Consider the following 22,442-nt stretch of genomic DNA (forward strand, 5'->3'; position numbering starts at 1 on the left):
GAACAGGAAGTGGAAAGAATAGTTATTTGAGAAGAGAAGGAGAAAGAGACTGCAGCAGGAAACCATGTGTGGGCAATATGGCAGCAGAGACATCTGTGGGTGCTTCCCTCACCCAGAGCCCTCAGGACACAGGAAAAAAGGAACAGTCTGGGACAGGATCCTTCTAGTTTCCATCTGTACCCCTGAGCTGACCCTGTGCCACAGCTCTCCATACCCAAATTCCTCCCTGAGAGAACTGGTCTCCCAGTAGTGCTGACACGCAGGCTTGCAGGAGGGACAAGACACAGTCAGAGAGAGCAAGACCAGCTAACAGATGATAACAGATAACAGCAAGACCAGAGATAACCAGATGGTGAGAGGCAAGGGCAAGAACATAAGCAACAGAAACCAAGATTTCATCAGAACCCAGTTCTCCCACCACAGCAAGCCCTGGATACTCCAGCACACTGGAAAAGCAAGACTCTGATTTAAAATCACATCGCATGATCTATCGTCATAGAGGACTTTAAGAAGGACAAAAATAACTCCCTTAAAGAAATACAGGAAAACACAGGTAAACAGATAGAAACGAGAAAACACAAAAATCTCTTAAAGAATTGCAGTAAAACACAACCAAACAGGTGAAGGAATTGAATAAAACCATCCAGCATCTAAAAGTGGAAAGAGAAACAATAAAGAAATCACAAAAGGAGACAAGCCTGGAGATAAAAAACCTAGGAAAGAGATTAGGAGTCATAGATGCAAGCATCACCAATAGATAACAAGAGATAGAAGAGAGAATCTCAGGTGCAAAAGATGCCATAGAAAACATTGACACAAAAGTCAAAGAAAATGCAAAATGCAAAAAGCTCCTAACCCAAAACATACAGGAAATCCAGGACACAGTGAGAAGACCAAACCTAAGGATAATAGGTATAGAAGAGAGTGAAGATTCCCAACTTAAAAGGGCCAGTGAATATCTTCAACAAAATTATAGAAGAAAACTTCCCTAATCTAAAGAAAGAGATGCCCATGAACATACAAGAAGCCTACAGAAATCCAAATAGATTGGATCAGAAAAGCAATTTTTCCTGTCACATAATAATCAAAACACCAACTGTACAAAACAAAGAAAGAATATTAAATGCAGTAAGGGAAAAGGGTCAACATATAAAAGTAGACCTATCTGAATTACACCAGACTTTTCACCAGAGACTATGAAAGCCAGAAGATCCTGGACAGATGTCATACAGACCCTAAGAGAACACAAATGTCAGCCCAGGCTACTATACCCAGCAAAACTCTCAATTACCATAGATGGAGAAACCAATATATTACATGACAAAACAAAATTTACATAATACTTTTCCACAAATCCACCCCTACAAAGGATAATCGATGGAAAACTGCAGCACAAGGGGGGGGGAGGGAAAACACACCCTAGAAAAAGCAAGCAAGTAATCTTCTTTCAACAAACCCAACATAAGATAGCCACAGAAACATAATTCCACCTCTAACAACAAAAATAATAGGAAGCAGCAATCACTATTCCTTAATATCTCTTATTTTCAACTGAGGAAATTTGAATGGCTGAGAAGCACCTAAAGAAACGTTCAACATCATTAGTCATCAGGGAAATGCAAGTCAAAAATACCCTGAGATTCCACCTTACACCAGCCAAAATGGCTAAGATAAAAAACTCAGGTGACAGCAGATGCTGGCGAGGATGTGGAGAAATAGGAACACTCCTCCATTGCTGGTGGGATTGTAAGCTGGTACAACCACTCTGGAAATCAGTCTAGGGGGGTCCTCAGAAAATTGGACATAGTACTACCTGAGGACCCTGCTATACCACTACTGGGCATATACCCAGAAGATGTTCCAACTTGTAATAAGGACACATGCTCCACTATGTTCATAACAGCCATATTTATAGCAGCCAGAAGCTGGAAAGAATCCACATATCCCTCAAGGGAATGGATACAGAAAATGTGGTCCACTTAAACAATGAACTCAACTATTAAAAACAATGACTTCATGAAATTCACAGGCCAATAGATGGAACTAGAAAATATCACCCTGAGTGAGGTAACTCAGTCACAAAAGAACACATATGGTATGTACTCACTGATAAGTGGTATTAGGCAAAGAACATGTAATACCCAAGATACAGTTCACAGATGACATGAAGCTCAAGAGGAAGGAAGACCAAAGAGTGGATGTTTCAGTCCTACTTAGAAGGGGGAATCAAAATAATCAAGGGAAGTAGAGGAAAAGAAGAAATGTCCTAAGATTATTTTTAGTTCTTTTATGTGTTTTTTCCTTAATAGAAAAGAATATCAGGATGTTTTTGTTTGCTTAAGATAGGAGCATGATACTTTAAAGGAGACATATGCTGTCCATATATGTCTGCTTCCAACACTTGAAGAGTAGAACAGTTGTTAAATAAGCCTCGAGTCCTGTTTAGTATCTATGACCAGCCGTTTCCCTTTGAACAGACACCTGAACCCTCGTTTTGATGTCCTGGAGTTACACCCTTGACTGATCTCTTTATAGGCCAGTCTCACTGAGCATTCACTGTGAGCAAGCTGAGCCCTGAAATGAGTGCTTCACTGTGAATTCCTGCAGGGGGCGCAGATGGACTGAAAGCGAGGCATCCTGCAGTGGGCAGTGTGAAGTCAAGTTCCTCTTCCAACAGTGTCATGGTTTCAACTTTGGTAGCTTCCCTCTCCCGCTGTGGATATAATTTCCACTTCACATATTGTGTCACCCAGACTGAGTGTACTTTCAGTCATGATACTAACTTCAGTGAAGGGCATGTATGTATGCTGAATGTAAGGTCTGAGTTGCTGGCAGAGACCCTTCTCTTAGTAAGAAATTTATGAGCACAGAGATTTGTTCCTCTATCGAGACACTGCTGACTTACATGTCCCCAAGCAACTGGCAGGTCAATTAGAGGACCTTGTATGTTTAGTTCAGCACCTGACTTTTAACAAATCACCAGCTATCTTTATTAAATAAAGTATGTGTATTAGCTACTAGAAGCAGCTAATCATGTGATCCAGACACAGTGAATGGTTATTAGGGGTGCTGCATTCTGGGTTAATCTATCTTAGTTTTGTTTTGGGTTTGCTTGTTTGGATTTTTAAATTGCATTCAGTTACATTTACTTATTGATATACTTATGTATTTATGTATCTTCCTACTGGGAATTGAACCCAGGTACTTCAGCAGACTTAGCATGTATGCTGCCACTGAACCTCATCCCCAGACCCCTGTTTTACTTTTTAAAAATTTGAGCCGGGTGGTGGTGGCACATGCCTTTAATCCCAGCACTTGGGAGGCAGAGGCAGGAGGATTTCTGAGTTCGAGGCCAACCTGGTCTACAACCTGGTCAACCTGGTCTACACTACAAAGTGAGTTACAGGACAGCCAGGGCTACACAGAGAAACCCTGTCTTGTTTTAAAAAAAAAAATGAGATCTTGTTGCACTAATTATCCAACCTGGCATTGAACTCTGTTGTGCAGGCTAGCCTTGAACTTGTCATCTGCCTGTCTTAGCCTCTTAAGCAGTTGGGATACAGATCTGTGCCTCCAGGCCTGGCCTTACCTATCATACTGTTTTCCGGGGGGTGAGGGACTTCCACCTGCCTAGCTTTGCTAGCCATAATGGCAACCACCAAGAAAGAACACACCAAAGGGTGACATCTCTGAACACTCAGGGATTCCATCTATGGGAGCCAGCCACTTCTGGGTGCGATGGCCTGGCTCTGACTCTGACAGCCTTCAGGGAATGTCAGGCATTTACTTGGTATTTGGGACAAAAATAAATAAATAAACACATGAGTTGAGAAGCAGATAGGCCTCTAAGACTAACAATGTTTTGTCTAAATTCTAACATAAAATACTTATTAGCGCTTTCTCCCTTCTTTAAGGCAGAACATAGATTTAAAATTCTGCATAATCCCACCCAAGGAAGACTGTAAGAAGAGCTCACAGTTCCGCAGTGTAGCTTGCATTACTTCTAACAAGGTTTGGGTCTCAGGTGACACTAAAGGTGACTATGGAGGTATATGTACAAGGAAGCCATCTTATAATTAATTGGTTAGATTTAGGAATTTAACTGCAAAAAGCTTCAAAGTTTCTATGAGAAAAAAAATAATACTACAAACAAGTAGAGATGTGGTATATGATACACATTAGAGCCAAAGGGATAATTCCTTCCTATACAAAGAGCTCTGTAAAGTGAACAAAACAACAAAGAACCCAGTGGAATGCTGTTAAACCAGTTTTACATTTACCCTTTGATTTAATTTACTTGTGATTTTCATGCAGTTTTATTTTATGTGGCTAAAGCCCCATGCTTTCTATTACATGGTTGGATAGCCTGGTTCACACACACACACAAAAAAAAATCAAGTACTGAATTCTGTGCTACCATAGGCTTTGGGAGGAGGGGGAGGGTCTGTCCTGCTTTCTTATACCTATTGGATAAAGAGCTTTTCTGCCTGCCTTTCCTGGAGGGAGGAAGCCCGCTGTGACTAAGTGGACTTACATAACTAACTGCTGACTGACAGTGGTCCTCACTTCCGAGACTCACAGAAATGACATCCTTTGACATCCCAGGGCCACACCCATAAACAGGTCCCCATTCCGAAGTATATAGGTTTAACAGTACTTTCTGACCCATCTGTGATGTCTTTTTTTCTCAAAGTACGCTCACATTTTCCTAAATAATTAGCTAGTTAATCCCAGTTCCATTTTGTGAGTGGTCTTTCCATTCCCCACTGATGTGTGGCATAAACATTATCATGCATTAAATACTCATGCATGCTAAAAATAAAAAGTCATCTCAGCTCAGCGTTGTACATTAATCTGAGGCACTCAGAGGTAGTGTTTGTGAAATTGGAATGTCCTTCCTCTCCTGTCCTCCCCAGAGACAGAAAACAGAGGGAAGGAAGCCAGGCAAACATTAAACAACGTTGGCTGTGCTGGATCGTGTTTATGCCAGGAAAAAAAAAAAAAAAAAAAAAAAAAAAAACAGAATAAGATTGCATGATTTAAAGACTATTATGCCGCTGAAAGAACCTAAAAAATGAGCTGCTCTCTCTTTGGTACTTACTCCACACCCAGCTCTGTGAGAACAGTTTCGTGATGCTGTCAGTCCCATGACCACCCATGATGAGGTGTTTTGTACCATTGCCTTGATTTTAGACCTGAGAATGTGTGGCTTCTCCTACGTCTGTCAGAAGGGAGCCTCCCCAAGATGCAGCAAACCCAGCCAGTCAGCGAGGCACTGTGATGGTTCTTTGTCTGAGCTATTCTTCTCAACAAAGACATCAGACAATGACAAGCACAACAAAGACAATCCTGGTAGAGCAACAATGGGGCTGGGATGTAAAATGATGCACCCAGGCATTTCTGTGGGTCTCAGAAGTGAGGACCACTGTCAGTCAGCAGTTAGTTATGTAAGCCCTGAAGTCACAGCAGCCTTCCTCCCTCCAGGAAAGGCAGGCAGAAAGCTCTTCATCCAATAGGCTTAAGAAGGCAGGACAGAACCTTCCCATCCCCCTGAAACCCCATGGTAGCCCAGATAATTCAGTACTTGAATTTTTGTTAAACCTACTTCTCTTAATTATGTTTCTATTGCTGGGATAAACACCACAAATAAAAGCAGTTTTCGGAGGAAACCGGCTGATGGTCCATCATGAAGAGAACTCGGCACAGGAGCTCAAGGTAAGAACCTAGAATCAGGAACCGAAGCAGAGGCCATGAAGGAACATTGCTTACTGGCTTGTTTCCCATGGCTTGCTCGGCTCACTCTCTCTTATGTTTCACACCCACCTGCACAGGGGTGACACTGCCCCTACGAGGCTGGGCTCTCCCACATCAATCATTAATTAGGAAAATGGCTCACAGGCTTGCCTCCAGGCCAAGGTGATGAAAGCATCTTCTCACCCACGGTTCCTTCTTTCTAATGATGTCTAGATTAATGTCGGATTGACAAAAACCAACATGCACACTAGTAGACTTTTGGGGTGTTTACATTGCTTAGAACTAACTATTCATTTACCTGTTATTTGTTGATTGTCTCCACAGTCCAACCAGAGGCCATACTGTGGAGACATATGGTAAGGTCCTCAAATGACCCTGGGACACACACAGGTCCAAGTCAAGGCTATGGGAAGTATTATGAAGGCAACATGGATCCTGGCTGTCAAGGGCCACGTTCTTTCTGAGTTTAGGGTTCTGTTGGTAGTACAGAAGAAGCATGCCAGGGATTTAGGTCACATATTGAGAATCTTATGACTCTGAAGCCTACTTTGTTACTTCCTTCCATCTAAGTACTAGTTAGGCTCAACGCTGCCCAGCTTCCAAGCCCAGTATGTTCAGAGTGGCTGGGCTGCCCTAGACTTATAATGCTGGCTGGCTGTACAGTAAGCACAGCCTCTCTCACCTCTTGGTATTCCTGCATAGCCACCCCCTCCGTATCCCTGCACAGACCTCCCCTCCCCCCCCCGTCAGTATCCCTGCACAGCCTCCCCCACCCTCAGTATCCATGCCAACCCCAGAGATGAGTGATTTGCTCCAGTTTTGTCAGTTCAAACCACATCCTGCCCATTTCCACTTTCCACAACCGGCTCATGACACCGGTGACTCTAAGATGTGGCAGGCTTCTGGGCCAAGAAACAGCAGAGATCTGTTTCGCAGAAGTGAAAATCATCTAGTGGTCACCCATCAGGTAAGCTTTCCCTCCCCAAGTCCCCCATCTGCAGATGAGGCTGACACTCAGCCTGCGGTCACCAACTTAACCATAGCTTTCCCCTAAAGGAAAGTTAAGCCTGAGGCAGGAAGGTCAGTGGTGCACTCACGAAGGAGCTACACTCATCTGGTTCAAGGCCTGAAGCCAAGAATGTAGCCTCCCATAGTTGGTAAGGACACAAAGAGAGCATCTCTTCACTTTACAGATGGGGGTGGGGGGAGTTAGTTCAGGGGCCAGACTGATAGAGGCAGAAGCTAAGCTGGAACCTCAGTCAAGTTCACTCAAAGACAATCAGTTTGGCCCAGGTCTGTGAGTTATCATTGAACTGAGGAGTTAGGTGACCAAACGATGCATCTCATAGCTGGACACTGTCTATTAAAAGCCAGCAGAAGGGCAGTTACTAGTTTAGCAAACAGCACAGAAGTCATGCTTAAGGTGTTAGGTGATCAAGGACACCAATACAAATAAACATTTTAAGGCCGGGTAGGGTGGCACACACCTGGACGTCCTGGCAATGAGGAGGTGAGGACGGGAGGATCATGAGTTCAAAGGTAAAATGAGCCATCTATCAAAAGTGTACCTTTAAAAATCAAAATAGAAATCAGAATAAATAATTTGAAGGAATTTAACACTTGAAGTGGAAGAAAAAGAGGAGGATGGGGAGACAGAAAGCAGAAGAGGAGAGGCAGGAGATGACAAGATGCAACACTCAGGAGGTCATTCTGGGCTAAAGAGGTGGCTCAGTGGCTTTTCCAGAGGATTCAGGTTAGCTTCCCAGTACCCATGTCAGGTGGCCTCACAGCCAGCTCAAGTCCACAGACATGAGACCAGACACCCTCTTCTAGCCTCAGTAGACATCTGCATACATCTACAAATACCTTTATACTCTCTCTCTCTCTCTCTCTCTCTTTCTCTCTCTCTCTCTCTCACACACACACACACACACACACACACACACACACACAGACAATTTACAATTTTTAAATAAATAAGTCAATTAAAAAGTTGTCAAAGAAGTCATCATGAAAAATAGACCTTTGAAGAATTCTTAATCCTATGATTTGAAGGAGGCGGGTGCTAGGAATGAAACTCATGGCCTTGTCCATGTTAGGCAAAAGCTCTACCACTGAGCAGTTGTTCAGCCCCTTTGCAATTGTTAAATGCATTCGAGCAAGCACTGCCATCTTCTGAATGTTCCGGGAAGAAAACCAATCAATAGTTTGGAAGAACTGTAGCCTCAATCAAGCTTGGGATGTTGGAATCCACAAGACCAGGGATGACCTAGATGGCCAAATGGTCTCCAAATATACAGCCATGACCCCTTGTCCAACAGGCAGTCCAGGCTGGTGAACATACAGGGCCTGTCTCTATGCACACTGACCACAATAAATATTGATTTTCACCAGTGCTGGGTTTCCTTATCTTTCAAGGGTGTGATATGGCCCCTAACTGCTTAACTTATTAACTTGGCTTTCCATTCCCATTGAAAAGCAGAGGACAAAGCAGAACTGTAAGGGGCATGCTTGAGTGTGTGTGCACATGCATGTGTGTATGTAGATGCCTGCATGTGTTATGTGTTTGTGTGCATGTGTTGTGTGTTTGTGTTCATGTGTTGTGTGTTTCGGTGTGCATGTGAGTGTTGTGTGTGTTCATGGCCTCTCAGTGGTATCTTGAGAGTTTAACTTGGACATGGAAGGGCCTCCTACAGAAAACTGCTGTAGGAACTCATTCCATTTAAGTACATAACCTGCAAACATCCTATACCAAGTTGGGCCTGGCCCTGAGCCTGGGCTAATTTCAGCTCCATTGTGGGGAGACCAGCTCTGCCGTCGGTTTAACTGCCAGCCCAGATAAGCAGCAGTGTGCTGAGAACCATAGGTTGCACAACCAACCACTGTGCCAACCTAGGGAAAAAAGACTCTGCAGTCCCTTCGGTCACAAATGGATTTCATTTCTGCCTCCGTCTACTCCTCTCCCTGTCCTATTTTTAGTGCTCAAGTTGGTTTTAGTTAGGCTCTGGTTGGTATGGAGGGGAGGGTGGTGGGTACTGTTCCCCCTCTAGGCATGCAGGCATCAGCCTGGTATCTGCCCCCTGGCTTCCTTTCAGAGGCCAGGATGTGCAGAGTGGTTACACACTCCTGCCAGGGCTGGGTGCCCACGAAAGCCAAGGCCTTGCCCATTTGTGATGAGCAGATGAGCGGTGGGGCAGTGAAACCAGTGCAGAGGCAGCAGGCTCATAAAGAAGAGGAGAATATTTCCACCAACAGCTTCATCCCTAAAATCACCATGCTCAGCTCCCCAGTCAGGTCCTCATGTGGCTGTGACGCGCTCCCTATTAAGATCAGTCTACCTTCCTTCTTATGAATGCCACTCCAGGATCCGTTGAGAGCTGACTGCTCTCTACAAGGTACAATCACCGGACATGTGTTCAGTCTCAACCTTGAGTGATAGAAACCTTGCCACTTCAGCATTTCCCAAGGATAAGGATATTTGAGAGATCCCAGAGCAGCAGCAGATGCATCCAATGCAGGTATCAATAATTTCTTCTTTAGATTCCTAGATCTGGGAAGTCAGAACTATGGACACATTAGATATGCAAGAATACAAAGAACCAGAGAGGCAAGCAAACCCACTGGTATCGAAGAGAGGCTGAGAAAGCAGGACAGAGAAGACTGAAGGAGGAGAGGATGTCGAACATCACACTTCATTTGCATGTGTGCCACCATGGGTCATTTTACACAATGCTGCCGTTGCCATGGCTCCTTACTGTATGATCCTTGATTCTCAGATGTGAGGGCAGATATGGCAATGGAAAAAAAGGCCAGGGCACCATGGCTAAGGCTCTGTTAGAGCAGGAGGTTCCAGGGCCTGAGTTTATGGTGGTCTGAAGTACCAAGACCCTAACATAACAGGATTTGGCAGATCTAAGGCTCATTCAAGGATGTTAAAGCTCCAGGCCCTGTAGAGTCTGGATCATCATAAATCTCCAGTGAGAGATACAGGTGAAGTTCACAATGTCTCTGCTTGATTTGGTTTTGCCATTTCAGCTCCATCCTCTCTGCTTCCTTTTCAGTGCTCAACCAGGAGACTGGGGGCTGAAGGGCCTCACCTTTACCCATCCTGATGGGGACAGCTTTCAGATGTGCTATTGCTGGATTTGAACACGTGTGGCCTGTGATGGATCTCTCAGGCTGACCATTTTCACTCTGTTATGCATGTCTAATCCCCAGACCCCTTCAATCGATCATCCCTGTCTTACCATCTCTCCTCTCTTCTCAGCCTCCGCCAGTTGCTTACCAATAATTTGAAGCTGACTTTTGTGATAGAGTAACCTGCCTTCTGGGTCAGCAGTTTATCTGCTGTGAATGGTTTCTAAAACTAAAACTGAAAAACAATTAAAGCAAGAAAGTGAGTGTTGAGAATGGGAGTTCACCGGTGACTTGTATGAGATTCCTGGAAACCCAGTTCTATTATAGAATTACAAAGAAAACAAATACCCTTCACTGTCCCATCTCCTGTTTTGGTTTTTCCATTCCACACCAAGGATCCCAGTGTGCCAAGGTCACAGTCCATTTGGGCCATCGCAGTACCTTGCCATGATCGAGTAGATGAACATTTGTTGACTAAGAAGATCCTCCAATGACATGGAGGTGGGAGGCAAGGAATCTCTCCATTTCAAATTACCTTAGGCACAATGAAGAGGTGCCGAAAGACAGGTAAGGAATCCCAGCCTGACTCCCCCAGCATTACAGTGTAAACTGTGAAGTTGTCTCCACCCAGGAACAGAGCTGGAAGGAGGAGGATGTCCCAGATTGAAATGGGGAAGTGATGACAGCTGTTGAGAGACAGAGGGGGAGAGGGAGAGGGAGAGGGAGAGGGAGAGGGAGAGGGAGAGGGAGAGGGAGAGGGAGAGGGAGAGGGAGAGGGAGAGGGAGAGGGAGAGGGAGAGGGAGAGGGAGAGGGAGAGGGAGAGGGAGAGGGAGAGGGAGAGGGAGAGGGAGAGGGAGAGGGAGAGGGAGAGGGAGAGGGAGAGGGAGACTGAGAGACTTGGAGGAGAGGGCCAGATGAATTACTTTAAAGGATTAAAGAGTGTCATTAAGAATGAATAGCCTAAAGTCCTGGAAACAGAGATGGAGAACTGAGAACCGGAAAGGGAACAGGAAACAAACCTTTTGTACTGACTAGGACAGGCTCAGGAATGCTGTTTGGATTCACAGGCATCCTAACTGTGTTCACAAAGACCAGTATTTTTGATAAAAATGGAAATGAAATAAAAATCCTTGAGCTAGTCTGTTTAGGCTCCTATAACAACAACAAAATGTCATAAAACATAATAACAATTTATTTCTCCTTGTCCTGGGGGCTGAGAAGGCAAGGCAGAGACACAGGTAGACCCTCACCTTTGCAGGCTACACCCTTGCTCATTCCAAGAAGCCATCTTCTCACTGTGCCTCACCTGCAGGACGAGTAGGCAGCTCTCAGGGGGCTTTACTTGTTACCATTTCTTTCCTGCCTGCCCTCCTTCATTTTCTTTTTACTTTCTTTCTTTCTTTCTCTCATGGAACTGGGGATTGGATCTATATAGCCTTGTTCATGCGAGGCAAGTGCTAACACACTGAACAATGTCAGCCATCTTTTACCTGTTTTAGTAAGCAGGATCGTAAGTTGGCCAGACTGGCTTTGAACTTACTGTAGCCAAAGAGGGACTTCCTTGGATTTGTGAACTTGATAGTTTCCAGTTTTAGTCTCCCAAGTAGCTGGACTTACAGGCCAAGACCTCTAGACCCAGGTTTCTGGCGGTTGTTTATAAAGTGTAATAACCCAGGGCCAGTGAGATGGCTCAGCAGAGAAAAGCACTTGTCAAAGCCTGACAACTCGAGTTCAATCCCTAGGACCCACATGGTGGGAGGAGGATGAAAGAAACAACCCCTGCAAGTTGTTTACACACACACACACACACACATACACACACACACACACACACCCATGGCATGCATACATGTGTACACATACATAATAAATTCATGTAAAAATAATCCTTGGACATTAGTCTGAATTATAAGAGCACCATCTTTATGTTCCAACCATGACCCAGAGGCTACAGATCCTGATCCCCCTACCTCAAGACTTAAGAATATAAACCTGGGAATGGACATAGGCAAACACTCAAACCGTAGGAATCCTATGGAATAAAATGGGTCAGAAGATCAAAGACTTCTTTAGGTGGGAGTAACCCCAGGTCCATGTTTGCAGAAATACTGTATCAGCTTTGGGAGAACTCTGGCCAGAGAAGGACTTAATATGGTGATGGTGGCTGAGAGGTCTCTGGGGACTCCCTGGAATGGTTTAAACATCTCACTGAGTTGTCAACCCTATTGTTATTGAATAAGACATATTTATCAAAGGGAATCATTCATGAAAAGACAGAAGGCACCTGAGATTATTGTCCTGCTCTGGAGACAAAAGTCCTTGGTCTTTGGAATGTAAATTCGCTGCTCTCAGATATGGGCCAGTAGATGGCAGCTCTGGAGATGCCATGTTCCCCCATAGTACACCATGACACCCCCAACCCTGTGTGTGTGTGTGTGTGTGTATGTGTACTGAGTAGAGAGAGAAGAGCAGATATCAGCCTGATGTGAAGTCTAGGAAAGCTAAGCCTTTTATCTGCCATGAGAGGAGCCAGCAGCCTGCATGGTACTGCCCTTGTTGTCAGCCCACAAAGTTTGTCTGTATGGAAAGCTAAATTCAGCTTAGAGAGATGAGGGCTCCCTGCAGTTTCTGAAGCCTTCAACTGGGGTGGATCAGGTAGCAGGGGCTACTTCTTACCGCCTAGCTCCCCAGTGCCCCTGAGATGGCATTTCTAGAGATGTTCAGGTTGCTCTATCTCCATGTCCCCTCTTCTTCCCTGTGTGTCAGGGGATGCAGCAGGCATTAGATCGATACTGGGGGATCCTTATTCTGAAGTTTCCCATGACCTTTGATGTGCCCTTGTGATTCTGAAAGAGGGAAATATGATCTGTGGTTCTTCTTGATCTACTTGATGGACAATTCTCTGTTGGATGCTTCCAGGTGCTGCTGGGTACTTCCAGGTGCTACTAGTGCCTCACAGAGCTCTCTGTGAAGTATTTCCATGACCAGTTCTGTGTACGAGCGATACATACAACAAGCCAGCTCAGAAATGTGACGCGCAGCTCATCTCTTACTTTAATGACATGGTGAAATTTCTTGTTTGCTTTGTCTTCCTGATCTTGCATTGCCACCTTACCCCACCCCAGGCAGCTGTGCTCTCTCTCCAGTACCTGTCACTAAGGAACGTTCCAAAAGACGCCTCTGTACTCACTGGCTGGGCCTGAAGGCAAGAAGGACTGGCTCTAGCAATGGCCCTGCTCTAACCATCATGAGCACAGTGTGGAGGTGACCCCAAGGCCGAGGAGTGCTCCCCCAAACTCTCTACTACACGTATATTTTGACAGACACAGGAGAGCTGTTCTCAGTAGGAAGAACATGCTGCCCAGGGGAAGACACCAACAGGGACTTTATAAGGGCCCAAGGAGCTTAACCAGATCACACAAAAAATAATGGCAGGACTTATTGGTATAGGGGACACTTCAGAACAAGAAGGATCTCAGGATCTCGGACTCTGTCCAAGGGGTGTTAACTACAATGGGACCAAAACCAAAACAAACCAAAGCAAACAAAAAACAATAACAACAACAAAACCCTCCTTCCAAAGTCTCAGGGGTGTGGCTGTCTGAGCCACAGGGACTCCACCTGGTACAAGTGGGAGTATTGGGGAGCAAGACTGTCTGTAGGCATAGTTACCAGGTACATAGTGCTTCTCAGATGTCTCCAGGGAGGACCTGGGAACCCAGCCCCAGGGACAATTTAGAAGAGTGGACAGCCAAAGATCAGAACTTCTAACCCCAGCCACTAACAGGCTGGTTGACCCCAGAGCAAATCACTTTGTGTGGTTTCTTCCTTTGGAAAGCAGGGAGGGGGAGATAATATCTGATCTATCTCTTAGAAGCTCAGGTGGTTTCTGTTTTGCTTTTTGTGCAGAGCAATAATAAAAATGACACCAAACCCTGCTGAAAATAAATACGGGCTCTATGCGTTTCGAGCAATAGCAGTGAGAATTCTCACTGGGATTGTGGCTTACTTTACCACGATAAAATCCCTAGTAAAATTCTACAAAGTTTTTCCTTTGTGCATTTGCCTTCTCAGTAGAAATGGTTTCCTATTAGGGAAGAAGTACTTTGAGACATGCATTTGAGCCTCTGTGTAATCCAGTCCCTGAGCTGAATGGCGTTCTCTTTCTCTTTCTCTTTCTCTTTCTCTTTTTCCACTTTGGTCATGTTTCAGAAATAGTTGAATGCTGGATTCTGAACTCTCACTGAGAAGTGAATTTAAAAAAAAAATAATGAGATTAGCAGATAAGTAAACAAACATCCTAATTGAGGCCCAAGCTATGCAAGTGCTGGAGCAGTATAGAATTCCATGTCTCCGTATTCTTTGTTGGCCTGAATGAAACTAAAACCTAGAAGGTTACATTAAGCATGATCACCCTGCTCCTTGGGACTCAGAAAAGGCCTTGAATGTGGCAGTTTGCAGGCATGTGATTGCACATAACACAATGGCACAAATGAGTGTTTTTCTTTCTTCTTACAGAAAGGAAATTCGCTCACGGAGAGTCTGTGAGTAACTAAATTCCAACCTTTGCCATTTCTCCACCATGAAAGGGGGCTCACCCAAAGAGCCTTGGAGTCAGATGTGTGTCAGTCCACCTGGGTGAGTTTTGAAGCAGTGTCTAGGTGAAAGGCTGGACCTCCCTCTCTGGAGTATTTGCAAGTTGAAACTTCAATGCATTCAATTCTTCTTTTTCTTTCCTTTTTTGTATTTAATACATATTTTATATACTTCCATCTTAAAAGCTTTCTGATTGATTGGCGGCCGGCGGCCAGCACTCTTATCTAACTGGACTAAGTTCCCGCTCTCTCCACAGCTGCTGAGTCGTTGGTGTCTGCAGCTGTCTGGAGTGAGACCAAGAACATCCAGGAAAGCCAAGGCTGTGTGGAAGGGGCCGCTCTGTTCTCTCTTCAGCTGAACTCTGGCTGTTGTTCATTGTACCTGACTGCACTCCACTCCTTTCTGCTTTTGATTCTAATAAGTCCTGCTGGGGATGGAGACATAGCATAGACAGCAAAACACTTGCAAGGATCTGAGTTCCATTTAGGAAAGAACAGCTGGGTGTGGCTGCATAGATTTGTAATCCTGGTGCTGGGAAGGTAAGGATACACAGATGCCCATGTGACCCTGTCTCAAACCAACCAACCAACCAACCAACCAACCAACCAACCAACCAACAAACAAACAAGATAGTTACTATCCAAGGGATGGCAGCTAGAGATTATCTTCTGGCCCCCATCTGCTCATACATACATGTGTATGCCCATCTGCATACATAAATGCACCTGAAAATGTACAAGCACAGTCTCTCTCTCTCTCTCTCTCTCTCTCTCTCACACACACACACACACACACACACACACACACACACACACACACACACACTCCTGATATTTATAAAGTAGGCATGACATTTTCAGGACCCACAGAAAGTCCCTGTCTTCTCGGCAGACAGGGCGAATGCCTTACCTCTTTTTTCTTTGGGAAAAGATCCTGTTTCACTTGCTCAGCACAGAATCACTGACCATGTATGGTGCAATGGTTTGGATCTAAAGTGTCCAGCGACTCGTGCTTTGATTAGTGGTGGGCTGTGCAGCCTTTAGAGGTGTCTGGCTGGTGGGAGTGCATCACAGAGACATGCCTTTAGATGTGACAGCCTGGTTCCTGGTGATCACCACAGTATGACCTGCACTGATTCTCTTCCCTCTGCTGTGCATCCAGCTGTTCCTGCTGTGGTCCCTTTTCTGAGTTAGTGGACAGATGCATCTAACATCATTAAAGCTGCCTTTCCCCACCCTGCTAGTAATCTGCCATTGATGAGAAAGTAACTACTACATATAGGTTTGTAAACTTGAACCAAATTAAGTCATACTTTAAAACAATCCCACTTCTCATTCACTAACCATCTTCAAATTCTTGGTAGCCACATGTGGCAGGTGTTGCCATACCAGAAGACAAAGATGCTGGGTCTTTTGTCATGACTGGAAAGCTGGCTGAACTGTGTGCTACCTTGGCTATAGCCCAACAGTACCTTCATTTCAAGAGAATTTTAAAAGATGGAGACCTACAAGAATCAAATGACTTTTCCGAGGATATCTGAGGACTTCTGTTTTTACATTTGTTTTTAGCTCTTTTGAGTTCCTCTTTTCTAACTTTAATTCAATTCTGGCTTTTGAAAGAAAAATTTAACATCAAATATATATGTGAGTTTCACAAGTAAAACAGTGATTATACAGTGGTCTGGAAGTATAAAAATACTGCCTCCTTTTTTTTTTTTTTTTTTTTGAGGCCTACCCTGGTATATTTAGTACTGTCTAAATTAATTTCCTATTTTTAGTAGCCTGTGAAAATACACAAAAAAAAGTCTTATTTTTGGAGAGCAAGAAGCAGTGCTTTGTTTTTTCCCTACCTGTGAGTGTGAGAGGAATAGCATCATGCTGCCAATATGATGAGCTCAATTGTGTAAGGATAACAGAAAGGCTGGGCCCTGGGTACCAGGGCCCAGTGTGCTCAGGGGCTCAGCAAGTCAGTATTTATGCCAGATGCAGGCTGTGGGCTGACGATCACCTATAGCCTCAGCATGCTCAGTAAACATGGCTTTACTTAAAGTGATGATCACTATCTCCTACCCCTGACCATGTCTGGGATATGTACAGAGTGTCATGTCAGGCATCAAAGGGGCCAGACTTCACAGTGTGCGTGTGTGTGTGTGGGTGTGTGTGTGTGTGTGGGTGAGAGAGAGAGAGAGAGAGAGAGAGAGAGAGAGAGAGAGAGAGAGCTTTCCTTGCCTGCTTGCAAAAGTCAGACACAGAGAGTCAGATGCAAGTGAAGGACATGGGGATGGTGTTCAAAAGTCCTAGAACTGAAGGGTTTAGGAACTGCTGAGAATCACCTAACAGACCTTGTTCAGTACTGCTGTGTATGAGGCATCACAAAAACAAATAGCCTTCTTAGGCTTCCTGGGTGATCATCACTGTGGTATGCTGAATAATAGATGCCCACACCCTAATATCCAGAACTTGAGATGAAGCAGATTTTACAAATGTGTGAGTTAAGGGTCCTGTGATGGGTAGATTGTTTTGGATCATCCAGGTAGGCAGAACCTAATCATAGGTGTCTCATGAAAGGTACGAAGGAGGACCAGACCAGGTGACAGTGAACACCAATACCGAGGTAGGATAAAGGAGGTGGAGCTTGGAGTGATTCAGAGAAGAGACTGTCAGCCAAGGAATGTGGATAGCTACTAGACAGTAGGAGAGGCCCGTAGTTAGTTCTCCTCTAGTGCCTACAGAGGGGGCATGGCTCTGCTGACAATTTGATTTGGCCCTAGCTATGTCCACAGACTCCATCAATAATTGTGCCAACAACATAGCACTGATGTGACAGATCATAAGAGACACAGATCTAAAGGGCTTAGCATAGAGCCTGTAATATACTAGTGCCACATAAACAGTAGATCATTCTCATCCTTTGCTTTTAGAAACTTATTAGAGCCCAGTTGGATCTCAAGTCTGACATAAAGCCTACCCACCACACTCCACTGAAGGCAATCCTTGTTGGAAGTAGATACAGCTCTTGCAAGAGTTTATGGTTAAGCATTTCAGAAGGCTCCATCTAAAGGAGATGTCCCTTAGTCCTTAATCTCGGAAAACTCTTGGCACTGGGTTTCCCTTAAATAACTTGCTGAGTCCCAATGCACAGACGCACCACTGATTTCGGTGCCTGTGTTCCGCACAGCCATCTCCTGGATGCCTTTTGTAGAATGGCTATGTGTTGGAGGTCCTTTCTTAGACAATGTGGCAGTAGACATAAAAATGTCTATGAAGCCGTGTGGCTGTGAAGTGGGTGAGAAGGACTCAAAGGATGTCATTAATAGATTGCTGGGTGGCTGCCAGGATGTTGCGTAAGTCTGCTGGCTGCTTTGATAGTTTTGTATTTCTCCATGTTGATCCTTTTCTAGGTTCCTGCAATCCTTGCTGGCATGGCTTCATACCGATGAGGCAAAGAAATTGACTGCAATGAGACGGTGAATAAAAATTGACCCCTGGCCTATAGTCAGCAGCAACCCATCCAAGATGCCAACCCAGTATCCACAGTGGCCAGCCCAGGAACCCTGCTTGCAGGAAGCCAGACCACCACCTCTGGCAACAATTCTGGAAACCATGCAATGACACCTATAATAACCACTCCCAAATGGCGAGATTTGGATTCCAAACTGGCAGTTTCCTTACTGCTCATCTGACTTCCAGTTTACAACCAAACAGGGAAAGCCAAGTATCTCTTCTACCTAACCACATGGGAAGGGAGACCTGCTTCCAGTTCAGTCAGCTCCCATTTCCCAAGGGTAGCCCTCTCCAATCAGAGTATGCCCAAAGCCTTCCATTTGTCTCATGACAAAGACCGCTCATCTCTGCCACCTGCCTCTGCCTCACTCTGCCTCAGTGAAAGCAGGTAGTAGATTCCCTCCCTGTGTATGGTTAAGTCCTGAATCAGTCCCCTTATCTGGGTCTCATTTATGTGGCCTTTTGTTTCTATATACTCTGCAGCTAGCAAAAGTGGATTTGAAGACAAGACTGCTCTATGCTATTTGATCCTGGCAATCTTGGTCTTGTGCAATGAAGTCAGAGTAACATTTGTGGCCTCACAAAGCCTGGGGCCCTCTCCTTGATTCCTGTCTTGATGGATTATATGGCTTCTAGTGGAGCAGAGCAGAGTGTGAGGAGATGAATAATAACTGCATTCTCACTGAATTTGAAGTTGGTGTGGCATAACCGGAGCAACATAAAGGAAGCAATTAGTGAAGGCAGATGGGATTCTGTTTTCAAGAAACACTTGGGAGAAAATAATTTAAGAATGAAGATAACATATGTCCCAATTCCCTTGCCCCCAAACCTCATTTTAAAGAAGGTAAGCTTTAAGTGGTGTCCTAGGGAATGTTAGGACCTAATGTCACTAATCTAAAAGCTATTAGTGTGAGGAAATAGCCCAGTGGTTATCAGCTGGTGATATTGCAGGAGCTCTCGGTGGACGTCTCAAATTGTTGGTCCTGGAAAATAAGGTCCACATGTGAGCCTCTCTACAGAGCCATTGTGAAGATCGCAGTTAAGTTTATTGCTGGGTAATATCAAGCCACATTCCCGAGATGTGTACCTGGCTCCAAGGACCACAGTTGTTTATCATCCTGGGGAGGGGTCATCCATCATTCTCACCTCCTCTCATTTCATTGCTGTAAACAAAAATGACAAGTCAAGGTTTAGTACTGGTTCAGGGAAGTGTTGACCCTGGAACATTGTGGAAATGTGTTCTTTGTTCCAAAATTTGAATCCTTGCTCCATGTTTGCAGCTTTTGTGAGTTGACTGTTTTCTGGAGTGGCACAGCTTTGAGTGGCTCGGAATACTAAATAATGCTCATTTCCTCTTCAGGTGTCACCCTAAGGCCCAACAGTTATGATCTTGATCTTCTTTACATCAGCAGCCCATGATGCTGATTGGGCACAGTATGGAAACCATCACATCCCACTACTTTGTGAGAAGGAAGTAAGAAGGAAAACTCTTTGACTTGACTCATACATTTAGCAGATGAGAATTTAAACTCTGATCTGATATCATGGGTCCGCTTGCTGCAGTCTTGACTAATAATCTACCCACTGGCTCGAATTCAGACCTAGTTTCCTTTTAGAAGTAACAGCAAACCATTAGAGTACATTTGGCAGAGTGGACAGAGGTAAGATGGTGTCTTACCTCCTAACTTGCCTTAGCAACTTATCCATTCAGAATATAGCTGACGAGCATGAGGAAAGAGATGTGTTGTGGCCATATTGCTCAGCATGGTTACCTATAACCAGAGCCACTAGCTGTGTGAGGCCAGTGAGCTCTTAAAGTGCTAACACTCAAGTCCACAACAATTTAAAGACAACATGAGAAAAGAATATAAGCCATTGAGAAAAGAATATAAGCCATTGCAGCAGTTTTTAGATTTACTATAGGTGGATGTGATATATTGGATTAAGTAATATGCATCATTGAGCCTAACTTTTTGGGATTATGTTTAAAATGTTAATGCAACTGTTACAGAGTGAATCACACATGAGGCTCACGTATTCTTTTGTTCGGTGGTGCTGGTCTAGATCTGGCTCTTTGGGTTTGGATGACACAGTCCCTAGGTAAGGGAGGGTGAGACCAAGAGTCCAGCTGTGTTCCCACAAGGACAGGGACTCTTGGGTGGGGGCGGGGTGCCAAAGGAAAGAAGCTTGGCTCACGCTGCTCCTGGGACATAAACCTTATTATGCAAGAACACTGCAGACATCCCAGGAGCAATTTCATTGGAAACATTTTCTCTTCTGAGACCTAGTTTCTTTCCTAAACACCACCCAAGGCAACAATGGATTATTGCTTCCTGGAAATCAAACCAAGGGCTTTAAAGTGTTTCATATTAAAAACAGAAAAACCCAAGAAGGAGACAATAATTATATTTCTAAAAGCTTTTAGAACAAATGCCGGCTTGTGAGAAATGATTTTTCTATAAATATTTCATCCGTCCTTTTTTTCCCCCTTGTTCTCCAGCTGAGAGATTGCACATGGGTATGAGCAGTGGCAATCCCCTCGGGATAGAGGATCAAAGCACACACTAAGGTTCACTCCCAAGTTTTGGAGCATCCCCAGCTTTGCCTGTGGCTCTGAGATGGAGGGGGCCCGAGTTTGTGGACAACCGACAAAGACTGTTGCAAAAAGCTACAAGCACGTGGCTATGAGATCATTGTTCAAGGCTCGTCCAGGGAGAGACATGAGTATGATCTACCTGTGGGCAATGGCCCTCAAACAACGCACTTTGGAAGACATTTAGAAATCTAAGTAGCAAATCCGTGAATCCATTAAATGGTTTGAGATAAACATTCATTAAAGGTGCCAGGATACTAGCACGAGAGATCCTGGGCAGGAGAACATACTTTTCAGAATTTTTCGTGCCTGGAGTCTAGTTTACTTTTCCTTTAGGTAGGCCAACATTTGACAAGTGTAATTTGAATGATGGGCTTCATTCATCAACTCACAAGATGATCAGAGTGTATGCAGATTGTCCACAGTATTTAATATGGGAAACTGGGAAAATGATGGAAAGGAGAAGCTGAGACAGTGCCTAGTCTTGGGTGTAGGTAAATATTGGCCTTAATAGGCCCTAATAGGCCTTAGCAGAGTTCTTAGCAAACATTAGGTGCCATAAGTGGATGAACAGAGGAGATTCAAGATCATCGTTGATGGTCAGCAGCCTGGAGACAGGAACATAGCTAGTGTGATCCTTTTAAAGAGATATTGGCTGGGGGGGCGGGGGGGCAGGGGGAGTTGTTTACTACAACTTACAAAAGTAGGTTGAGTTCCAGGCATTAGGTTTTGACACAGATCATGCTGGCCTTGAATTTGCTGTGGAGCTGAGGATGATCTTGGCCTTTGGACTCTCTTGCCTACAGATCTTGAGTGCTGGGATTACAGACATGTGCTACCATTTCCTGTTTGTGTACTGCTAGGTATTTGAACCCAGAGTCTCATGCATACTAGCCAAGAACTCTACCAGCTGAGCTCCCGCTCTCCAGCTCCAGGCACTGCAAATTCTGAATACCCAGTAAACACAGCCTGGGAACTCTCATCCTAGTGTCTTGGCAATACATATTGGGCTAACGGACTCACTGTGTCAGAGATTGGAACATGCCATTTACAAACAGGTACTGGGATGGCACAGGAGTGAGACTGTAGTTGAGACATTTGTCTTTGAGGTCCACTGGGTGCATTTTACTATTTTAAGCATTTAGTGGCCTGGCATGTTTATTCTGTGTCATTGTAGGGAGACAAATTCTCTGTGTATCATCCCTCTGTTCCTGTTTATGATGCAAGCCAAGCATTGACTGCCATTTGCCTTGCACGGGGTTTCCAGAATGTGTGGCCAGGGAACAACTTCAGAAGACAGTCTAATGTCTCTCTTCAATAGAAGGTGCACAGGCTTATTGGCTATGATAAGGTCACAGTTCTTCTCCCATGTTACAGTTGTGTCTGCTGGTATCACTTACCTGTCTTCACATTGCTCTGTAGAGGTTGGGATGTATGGATTCTGCTTAGCAAGATAAATAATTCTGGCACCTGAAAGTATTGAGAATCATAAACTGCCCTTCATGTCTCAGGTTTCCTGTTTACACAAGGTATGTGTGAAACTATGCAGATAGACTTCCAGTGTACAAGGAGGGAAAAGCAAGGCATTTGGGGTCTTGTGTTTTTTGTTTATTTCAAGACAGGGTTTCACTATGTATATACCCCTTGGTGCTTTGGAACTTTCTATATAGATTAGCCTGGCCTTGAACTCACAGAGCTCTACCTGCCTGGATTAAAACACCTGGCTAGGCTTTCAGAGTTTCTGATGGTTCCCCTTTAGACTCCTTTTCTGGCTTTATGGAGGCTTTGTAGGAGAACTTGCAAAGATTCTGTAATTAAAATGTTGTCAGAGATTCATTGTCTAGTGGGTAAGAGCAAA

General features: G+C 44.5%; 1 long non-coding RNA gene across 1 annotated transcript; it reads left to right on the forward strand.

Annotated features, from left to right (window-relative positions):
* Positions 1-14,473: 14,473 nt before the first annotated feature.
* On the forward strand, positions 14,474-20,820 carry Gm41928. The gene is made up of 4 exons (XR_878432.2): positions 14,474-14,530; positions 14,745-15,027; positions 17,889-18,835; positions 19,352-20,820. It is a non-coding gene; the product is annotated as a predicted gene, 41928 (long non-coding RNA).
* The last annotated feature ends 1,622 nt before the right edge of the window (positions 20,821-22,442 follow it).

This window comes from Mus musculus, chromosome 1 (genome assembly GCF_000001635.26).
Source record: "Mus musculus strain C57BL/6J chromosome 1, GRCm38.p6 C57BL/6J".
Classification (NCBI taxonomy): Eukaryota; Metazoa; Chordata; class Mammalia; order Rodentia; family Muridae; genus Mus; species Mus musculus.